This window comes from Idiotropiscis lumnitzeri, chromosome 18 (assembly GCF_059441095.1).
Source record: "Idiotropiscis lumnitzeri isolate Australia: NSW breed Sydney's pygmy pipehorse chromosome 18, RoL_Ilum_1.0, whole genome shotgun sequence".
Taxonomy (NCBI): Eukaryota; Metazoa; Chordata; class Actinopteri; order Syngnathiformes; family Syngnathidae; genus Idiotropiscis; species Idiotropiscis lumnitzeri.
The window spans coordinates 10319541-10329793 of NC_142408.1; positions in this window are offsets into that span (position 1 = coordinate 10319541).

Sequence of the window (10253 nt, forward strand, 5' to 3'; positions counted from 1 at the left end):
GTCAACAAATTACTGCTTGTAATAAAAAAAAAAAAAAACTGCTGCTTAAACTTTCCACCATTTATTTCCCGAATTATTAGCCGCTCACAAATTATGTTATTCTTCTGAACCCCCACAGCAGTACAATGACGTCCAACGGGCTAATTAACAGCACCTGCTGCATATTAAAAGTTCCTAAATGAGATGAAACACGATCATGATGGCAGATTGTTGTCGACATTGTGCTAAAAGGAAAATGTTCGCGTCATCTTCAGTTTTCCAGAAGTCTGCCAAAGTTGACCCATATGTGGAAATTCACTTCATCTTACCTGAAGTCTGATGACCCAACAAGTGCAATGAGTGGTTTTCATCTTACCTTGAGTTTAATATTAAATAGCTGTGCAGAAGTCTTTGTAATGCCAGTGCTGTGCCTTATTTTGTCCACTTGTTGATAGTAGTCATCACTGGGCACCAAGAATTGTATTTGTTTTCTATTTTCCTTGTAATATAATTACCCCCATCACCACCACCCCCGCTAACTTTAACATGCTGCTATGTAATTATTTTCACATTAATTTAGTAAAAGTTCTGCAATAATTAGCTCAGCCAAGTGTGAAAGCTCAAAAGTGGCAGATGTGTTGTTTTCACTGATATTACTTGTGTTCGAAACTGAATTCCCTGACAAGTTGGGGATGATTGCTTTCACAAGAACATTTTTGGTGCACGTCAGAATTACAAAAAGGAAGTTCCTTTATTGTCCCTGAATGCTTACAGCGTGGTCTCATTCACTCTCTACCCCACTTTACGGCCATGATGTGCCTCACACGTTCACAAAATATGTCATTATTACCGTATTTTCCGGCACACCTGTATTTAAGCCGCAGCAACTCTTTTTTGGGAAAAAAACAACAACAAAAAAACGGATATATAAGCCACACCAGGCTATCAGCCTCAGTTTTCTTTGTTGAAAAAATTTGTTGTTTACTGCATGGACAGAACATTTTTTTACTGTGAATGCACATAAAGATACATAAACAGATTCTTAAAACAGTGCCTTTTAACACGGCAACAACTTTGCTAATTAAAACCGAACAGACCCAAGAGAGAAAAAAAAATCGAGATTCATTTAGTGTATTTTCTGAACTGTAGAGCGCCCATACCGGTGAAAGAAAAATCCAACAAAAAAGCCGCACTGTTGTATCAGCCGGATGGTTTAAAATATAGGAAACAATAGCGGCTTATGGTCCGGAAAATACGGTAATTCATTATATTTGTTGTAGCTGTAAAAAGTTGCTTATTTCACAATTTTATTGCTGGGCCTTGAAGTTGGTACAGTTTGGAATGGCTTGGACATCACCGTGGTGTTGCTGTGGAGACAATCTTTCCACACTTGCGCAGGTCTCTACCCTCTCTCGACAGCCTTTCTAGTTTAAATTGGTCTCATTTTTGTATTCACTCTTCTCTCCCCGTGAAATGGGAACACTCCAGTGAGATACAGGTAGTCACAAGTGATGACTCCACAACATCGTTCATTTGTCAATGCACGTTTGTCGTGGCAGCGATCCAGTATCGATGTCCAAGACCCCCCTATATGGGTTATTTGGGCATGTTAGTGCGGAAATTACAACAACATCAACATCCAACCCTGGTGTTGCTTCTTTTTAGAGGTTTTTAGATGTTCACAAATGGGTGCTCTGAGCGTCCAAAGTCAATACTTGTACAAGACGGAGCGGTAAAAGCTTTCACAAAGAGGCAGGCTGAGTCTCATTAAAAATACAGACCGCAATCTGTTGGTCTCCGTCAAGATTTGTATCTGTGTGTCCAACGGGGATGTGTGATACATGCAAAGTGGTGTCAGCACATTAGAAAAACAGAGCTTCTTCTGTTGTTTTTTTGTGATCTTAATTGGGTAATGTGTGAGCCGATGTTAATGTACGGACGTCTAAATTATTTAGCAGGCTTGTACTGTGATCTAGCTCTACCTCGAACCCGGTAACTTTTGACTGATTCAAAATCGGCTCAAATGTTGCTTTAAAAATGATTGCAGATGTTCTGCATGAAGTGACTAAGCGCATATGTAAGGAAACTAATCGCCACGGGCGACTCGTCTACTGGATGTCCTTCACACATTGCTGAGTGAGACAAATGGGAGCGAGACGGCAAAGTCATAAATCAAACTATACTATAATGCTTTCAATGCAGACCGTCTTTTTTGGGGAGCATTTAAGTAACACGTCCCCAGGAGTGACAATGTCAATCTGTAATTTTTATCTTTCTTGACAACCATTTGATTAATTGCCAATAAAACCTTTGACACATGTCCACAATTCCAATCACATAACTCTTAGATATTAAAGTAAATAAAAAAAAAAATACAAGTGCAAACACCAAGGACAAACTCTTACCGACATTTTGAACTGTCATCAAAGTGCAATATTGTAAGTAGTTAACGTCTGGAATTAACCTTGTAGACGTCAATAATATTTTTTCGAGAGATTGTTATTAAGTTTTGAAACATTGGAACTTTCACTGAAGATATTTGTGTGAAGTAATTGTGACTTGTCAAAACAACAGAATAACTGACGGCTATCTTGTTTTACAGTTTTGTCTTATGAAAACTGAATTACGGATATCTGAAGTATCATTTCAGCAAGGACAAATGATTTCCAACTGCGTCAAAGTTGCTCTAAACTTTTGCCCCTGTTGTTATGTAACAATAATTGTAATGATGACATCGCCACACAATTTCTTCAGGTTCAGCTAGGCTGGCGGACACTGGATCCGAAAATCCTCTCTGCAACGACATCATGGAAAGTAAATTCCAGAAGAAACCAGCCTGCCATGGAATCAAATAAAAACAAATAATTAAAAATCCAAGTCTGCTGAATTTCGTTCTTGGGAGTGGTTTTCAATTGTGAAAATGATGTATAATATATGCGCCTTTTAATTTAAGGCCTAATTTATCGATACTTTCAATAACACCAGTTCCGAGAACGATTTTGGTCTACGGCTTATCCATCCAAAGGAATACGTCTGAAGCACCAGACTGCAACTGTTATCTAACACAGATGGTGAGCAAATAACATAATGGCATACCGTGATGATTGAAGGCTTCGTGCAGCATGGGACATTATTAGCCCATTACTCCCATCACCGGATGCTTTTGGCGCACAGGAAACATGGGACGCGGCATGGCTGCACCATCCACAAATGCAAAAGAATGCCCAGAATCATAATTGTTGACACAAAATACACAGAAAGATTGCCTGCAGACACAAGGAAATAATTAACCGGAGATAATTTAAACATACTTTTGGCCAGAATGTTAGAATTGGACCTGGAACCAAGCAGTGTACAAACAATAAACAACCCTTCCGATACTGAAGTGATAAATTCTCATTCAACACTTTAGAGGGTTGAGCTTGGATTATGTCAAAACACATGGCAGTGCGATGTGCCAGTAAAGTTCTGGCAGAAACAGAAGCTTTAAGCAATGATTAGGCCCCAGGATGTTTTAATTTTAAAAAAATAAACAAAAACACATTCCATGCAAACAATTCCACCATGAACAACTTGTGATGAGGATAAAATGTAACCTAGAAAATCTGAAAATATTGTTGAATTTCAGAGAGCGGTCATTAAAACTAAAATGGATTGGCTGTTAACAAATGAAAATGTAAGAAGAAAAAATTCATCCAAAACAAAAATTTACCAATAGTTTTCCAAAGTGTTCTTTATTTAATTTTCAATTTCAAATTATCGGTGAAGCCATATCCAAGGAAGAACCTGTAATGATGATTTATGACGTAAAATGATGAAAATATACATTAAGAAAAACACACACTCAATCAATCAGACTTTATGCAGCAATTTTCATATAAACTTTATAATGAATACAAAGTGCTTTGTACATTAAAAAAAGAAAAAAAAAGGCACTGTATGCACGCTCACTGAAAGGAAGGCAATTGATCTTGTCAGCAAACAAAATCAGCTAGAGTCTGTCTATCAGTCGGCTATTGAGTGAGACTAAAGTTTGTTCGTGAGGGTCGCTGCTCCATCCGTGCGACACCAGGTCTCAAAACAAGGCGTCAATTTTCTAATCTAAAATGATTTGCTTGTTCAAACGCGACGCGGCATTTGAACGGGCCTTGAGCACAGAGCAGTTCTGAGGTGGATTAGTCGTTTGTTGGTGAAGCTGTACAGGTGTGATTGATGAGGTCATCGTGAAATGTCAGCTTGTTGACTGTAGGGGGTGCTATTTGGTGACTTGGGGCTTGATTGTGGCAGAGAGGAAATACCAATGGTGCAGAAGCTGCAGGGAATCATTCCGGGCTTGCATAAAGGCATGGATCGAAAATTTGAAATAAGAAAGCAGATGTCGCTCAAACGACTTTAGGCTTTTCAGAATAAGTTGGTGAGCATTTATGCTCCCATAGCGACCTCTTGGGCATTTGATGCACAAGCAAGGGAACCGGCGTTTATTAGGAAGTGAATATTGTCAGCCCTGCTGGCGAGCAGTTCAGCTCAATGTCAGGTGTTATACCAACGAGGATGAGTGCAAAAAGTGATGGATGGATGAATATTTTCAAAACCCGCCATGCTGAGAGGCAGTCCCGGGTGGGATTTCCGCTAGGCTACGCATTCAAGTCTATTTATTTTTTCCCATCCAAGTTCAGCTTCTTGAAGCCTCGGATCTTCTGTTGCGGTCTGGTGACTCTCACACACATGTGAAGGGTTACTATTTAGAGTTCTGTGTACCCAACTGAGGCTCTCGAGAGAAAACCAAAACAAACAGCGGCGCTATTCCTATATTTTTGTTAGTTTCTTTTTTTTCTTTGTGAATCCTTGTGTAAACACTCTCTTCCTTAGGGTAAAACAACCTTTCTTATCCTTAATTTTATTTTTAGCAGAATATTGCTGCATTGGTCTGTTGAAATGGATGTTACAGTAGGGGTCGATGGTGTGACTCTTTTTTAGATTTAATATCCTGAACTAACCACATTGTACCGATCTGGTCTAAGAAATAATGTACTGGTATGCTATATTTACTCAGGAATTCCTCCAGGTAAGCACAATTTTCACAGACAGTATTTTGAAGATAATGGTAGGACTGGCGTACTTCATTCCAGCCAGATGGGAAGTCGGAATTATCCAACTTTGGGAAACTCCCGAAGTTTTCCCCAGGGCAAAGAAAACAACGAAAATGCTCAACAAACTTGATGAGTGTGTTGTTGAACATTTTTCATCATATTAAAGTTGATCAATTGAACAAGAAAACATATTTTATTGCCAGTCCATTTTTATCCAGTTGACAGAGAGCCACTGTGCAGGATAGTCTAATAATGCAACTTCTGCACAGTTGTTTGGGATAAATGCAGATTTCCAGTTTGACCAAATCAATATGAAAAAATTCAAATAATGCTCCCATCTTTAAAATTTTGAGTCTTGGTTTTGGGTTTTCTGTATTTGTGCTTTTTACTTTTTCTTGCATTTTAATTTGTTTTGTTGTTTGTCGGACTCACGTACAGCACTTTGCATACAAAGTATTTTATAAAGACAGTTGAGTTGATTAAGCTTTGTCTGTTGTTGTGAAATGTCAGATTATTATCAATATCATTACCAATAACTTTGTGGTCTAATGCTGTTTTGCCAGTGTTGCAAATTTTGTGAAATGGGGCATGACACTTCCTTGATGTGATGCAACACTTGTTATTTTATTTATTTATTTTTTTGCAGTCATGACGATGGGAACAATGTTAACCGAAAAATGCATTCCGTGTTCAAAATTTCAAGAGAGGTGAGGTCACACCTGAGATAAAAGTGCAATACTGAATCTTCGGTAACACTGATTTTGGTGTCAGTGTAAAAGAGGCTACCATTTAAGATTTTATTCAAAAAACAAAAATAAATAAAACTCATGGTTCCAAACTGCAAACTAACTCATCAAACAAAAGAAGCAAGGAAGCCGAAAATCGGGATAGTCTCCTGATATCCTTTTGTTTTCCAACCCAACCAGGCTTTCTAGTTATTGTTGTCAGTTCGGTTTTATGAGATGTCATTTTTGTGCACAGGACTGCAAATGCAAGTGCTGCTGCTCCTTTATCCTTTGAGCGCCTCACTTTTCTTGCTATCGTCGTAAATCTCCCACTCTCTTTCAATCTGCCCCGCAAGATGCTATCGTGGACTCCTTAATCTCGCTACCAGTCACGGCGGTTTATGCTCCTGGGGGGGACAGGGTCTTGTCAACTGTCGGGCTACATTGTTCGGCCTGTGAGGAGGCGATGGGGAGATTAGAGGGTAGCGCTCATGGTGTTACAGAGACTTCAGAATAGGAGGATAAATAACGGTGGAAGGCGAGAGAGTCGGCAATCATGTACATTGCCTTATAAATTTATTAGGCCGCCACGATTGGTAATTCCCAAAAGAATTTTAGAATGTTTCAGTGATGGGTAATACACCAGAATGAAGTAGCTCGTAAACCAAAAACTGTAATCACGATAACCGTTATGCAAACTCGTCATGACACGACAGTCCACTTGTTGCAAATGTGATGTTCGAGTCACAATTTTTGCAAATTAATGCACTGGTGCCTTGAGACAAGAGTTCTCCAACTTACAACTTGTTTGACTTGCTTTGACTTAGGAGCAAGAAATTAAGATGCATACCAGTGCTATGTAGTGGAAGTGAACTCAACTGACTTCACAACAAACAATTGTTTGGCAGATAGTGAACAATTATTAAAAAGAGGCCTCAAGTTGTTTATTGTCACTCCCAATTGAAATTTAATACCAAACAAAACAACGAGAATCTAAAACAACCACATCGCTTTGCATTGTCGATAAATGCAAAACATCAAAATCAACACAAACCATCAGGGTAGCACATAAATAACCCAACGTGACATGAGACACTGGAACACAAACACTCACAAATAAGCTGGCGCATCAATTTATCACCAAGTGAGTAACAAATTTGCATTGCTGCCAGATTTAATGTATTCACCAGTGAGCGGATCGATTTTTCATCGCCGTGCAGTGTGTAAACACCTTAATAATTTGGATTCCTCAACCGTCAAACTCACAACCTACCACCTGCTACCCTCGATGCGAGTTTAAGTATAATGGTGTCCCAAAAGCCTGAGACTGATGATGATGATGTTATCGAGAGTGCATTTACATTTAAGTCCAAAAAAAGGAATGTTGGTGGGACAAAAAAGTGCTGAAATACTGAAGACGTTCTGCAGAGGTGCCATTTAAATTTTATATATATATATATGTATATATATATTTTTTTATATATATTTATATATATATATAGATTGCGTTTTAACTAATTAAAACAATTCTGGAATTAATTGCAATTAATCACGTTTTTCAACTACAATTTTTGTGAAGCTTATAACAGATATCTACACCAATAATATCTTGGAATTAATGGAAAATCACCAAATATGAAGTGTATATATATATATCTATATATATAGATATATATATATAGATATATATATATATAGATATATATATATATCTATATATATACATTTTTTTTCTCCAACTCATGGAACATCTTGAATCATAAATGTAGTCAAATATACCTGTGATTTGCTGGCAACCATCCCAAATTCACCTGGGATTGGCTCAAGATCACCTGCAATCCTAATGAGGAAGTTATATTTCTAATCTGATTCTCAGGCTCCAATTTGTACACGGAATGCACCTGAGTGAGACTATGGAGCGAGGTTTAATAAAGCCGAGTAATGTAGTGCCATAAATATGAGCGTTAATGATAGCCTTGTGTGCATGAAATAACAGGGACCGCGGGAATAAACAGAAGCAATATGATGAATACAGGAGTGAGAAGGAAATGAAATCCAGAAGCAATGACTTCTGCGAGACAAAATTTCTCCAGCACAGATGTTTTTTTTTATTTTGTTTTTTTTAATTTTATTTATTTGTTTCACTAAAGCCTTTTGTGGCGTTCATTTAGGCTAGGTAATATCCCTCGAACGGTAATCTGAGTTTTGCAATAGATGCTTCCCTCTGCTTGCATTGTAAATATTTGTTTTCGAAGCAGCATTGCGTGGCAGAGGCAGCAGTTATCACCCGTGAATCTTTAAAGAACCATGTAAAAGCATGCTACTGCAGTGGCCCGAGGGCACGAGGAAAGATATTTATAATGGGACAAGATTGATTTATTCAAATGTAAACAACATTTTAAGGAGTTGCCTCTGCTTGTTTTCCATTTCATCCCCACAGGAAATAGTCACGGAGGATGTAATTGAAGCTAAAGCAAGACGTCACCAATGTATGAATTATTCATGGACTGTAACTAAACCGAGAGCTGATGAGATTTCAATTACATCCAAAGTGAATAGGGGAGGCAGGGAAGGGAATGTTTGCGTGTGGGAATTGAGGTGGAGGGACAAAGTGAGAATGGATTCAATACAGTGGAAGTAAAACGCAATCTGTTCCAGAATACGGGTGAGGCACCGTTGTATTTCTCCATCCATCCATTCCCATTCCAATTGACGACATTTTGCCATACAGTTTCCACTGGAAAAGGACTTTAAAGCGGGTTGGTGTCTGAGTGAGCCAGGAATGGTCAAATAAAATGCATAGATTTTGCAGAGAACAGGAATATTTTTCTTTTGTATATAGCAGTGAAATCACCTGAAATAAGCGACATGAAGTTGCTAATCCTTTGCTTGATGGTGTCAAATAATAATAATAATTGGTTACACCCAGGAGTCAGGCAGGACTGGCCGTCGGGTATGCTGGGCAGATGCCTAGTAGGCTGTCATCTTATGGGGCTGATGCGATGAAATTAATGAATTTTCAAGTTTTACCCCAAGAGTTCAGCCCGCATATCAGTGAGAGCAGTCCATAAAGCCATTTAGTAAATATTGTAAAAATTGAACCACTCAACACCAATGGCAGAGGTACATAGTAGTCAGGAGGAGCACTGGCCAGGGGGCATGTATAAAATTTATTTTTTTAACAGGATATAGCTTTTGGAAAAAAAAAACATCCTTCGATGTTAATCAAATTCATGCCTTGTACCATAATAAGGAAGCAACATGGCTATTTATGAATGAAATCCGATGAGATCAATCCTCGGAGCGGTTTGTTTGTGTTACACCACCTGCATCGCAAGTAAGATCTGCTTTTCCCCAAGTCTAAAATCGAGTCTAATTGTTGTAACCAAATTTGCAGTTGCACCGGGGAGCAGGAACGCCCAAGTGAGGCCCGTTTCCCAAATTCACAAACTAACGAAAATGACGATGCACCCGTTTTCATACCGAGTACGACTATGTTCTGCTATCAATTTGTCAGGTGAGTTGAGTGTGAAGCAACTCCATGAACGCCCAGACAGCCGCAACATGGGCCTAAACGCGGCAGACTCGCCTTGCACCAGCACCAATATGAAGCTACGCTTGTCATTATGCTGAGTGCACGTATGCCGGTCTACCAAAATAGGGAGCAAAAAGCCAAGCAGAGGAACAGATGGGCGCCATGAGGCAATCTATAATTTTCCTCGTGAGAATGATGAAGGATTTATCGTATTTCAATTTCTCCTTATAAATTCTGCAGCGCAAGAGCATGCATATGTGTATTCGCCGTAAACGTCAGTGGGCGTCACACCTGCTTTCTCACCTCACTTGGAAAGAAGCCATTTTTCAATGATTATGCTGTGTCAATCATTGTGTGACAGCGTGTGTGTGTTTATGTGTGTGTGAGAGAGAAATTATATATAATGGGCTATTACTGCACAAGAATCCATCTCCAGCAGTCAGCCCATGGGATATTCACCAGAGATCTGGGAGATTGGCAGAAAGATGCCTGGAGCAAATCAGAGCTGATGAAAAAGGCTCCTGAGACATCGTTACGAGGATCAGTACGCCTTTCAAGATGGGAGGCCGGGGAGGAAATACATATTTGGTGGCCCCCTTATGTGTTTTGAGGCACAATCTCTGATTTGAACAAGACAGAAATAGACCTCAAGGTTGCAGGCTTTGATTAACATGTTAGCGCCTAACTGTTGAAAAGTTTGACATGTCTGGATTAAAACTATCAAAATGGTGTTCAGTGATGAACTTTGAACTGAGACTGGCACGGAACCCCCCTCACGTCATATACAAGCCCTTGCTTCCATCAACCGGTCTATTTTCGAAACCGCTTGCTCATTTGTCCTCATGGCTGAGATGTAGTCTAGGCGAGTTACAGTCAGGATTGATCGCCAGCCAGTCAGTCGCAGGATAGAGACAAAGAACCATT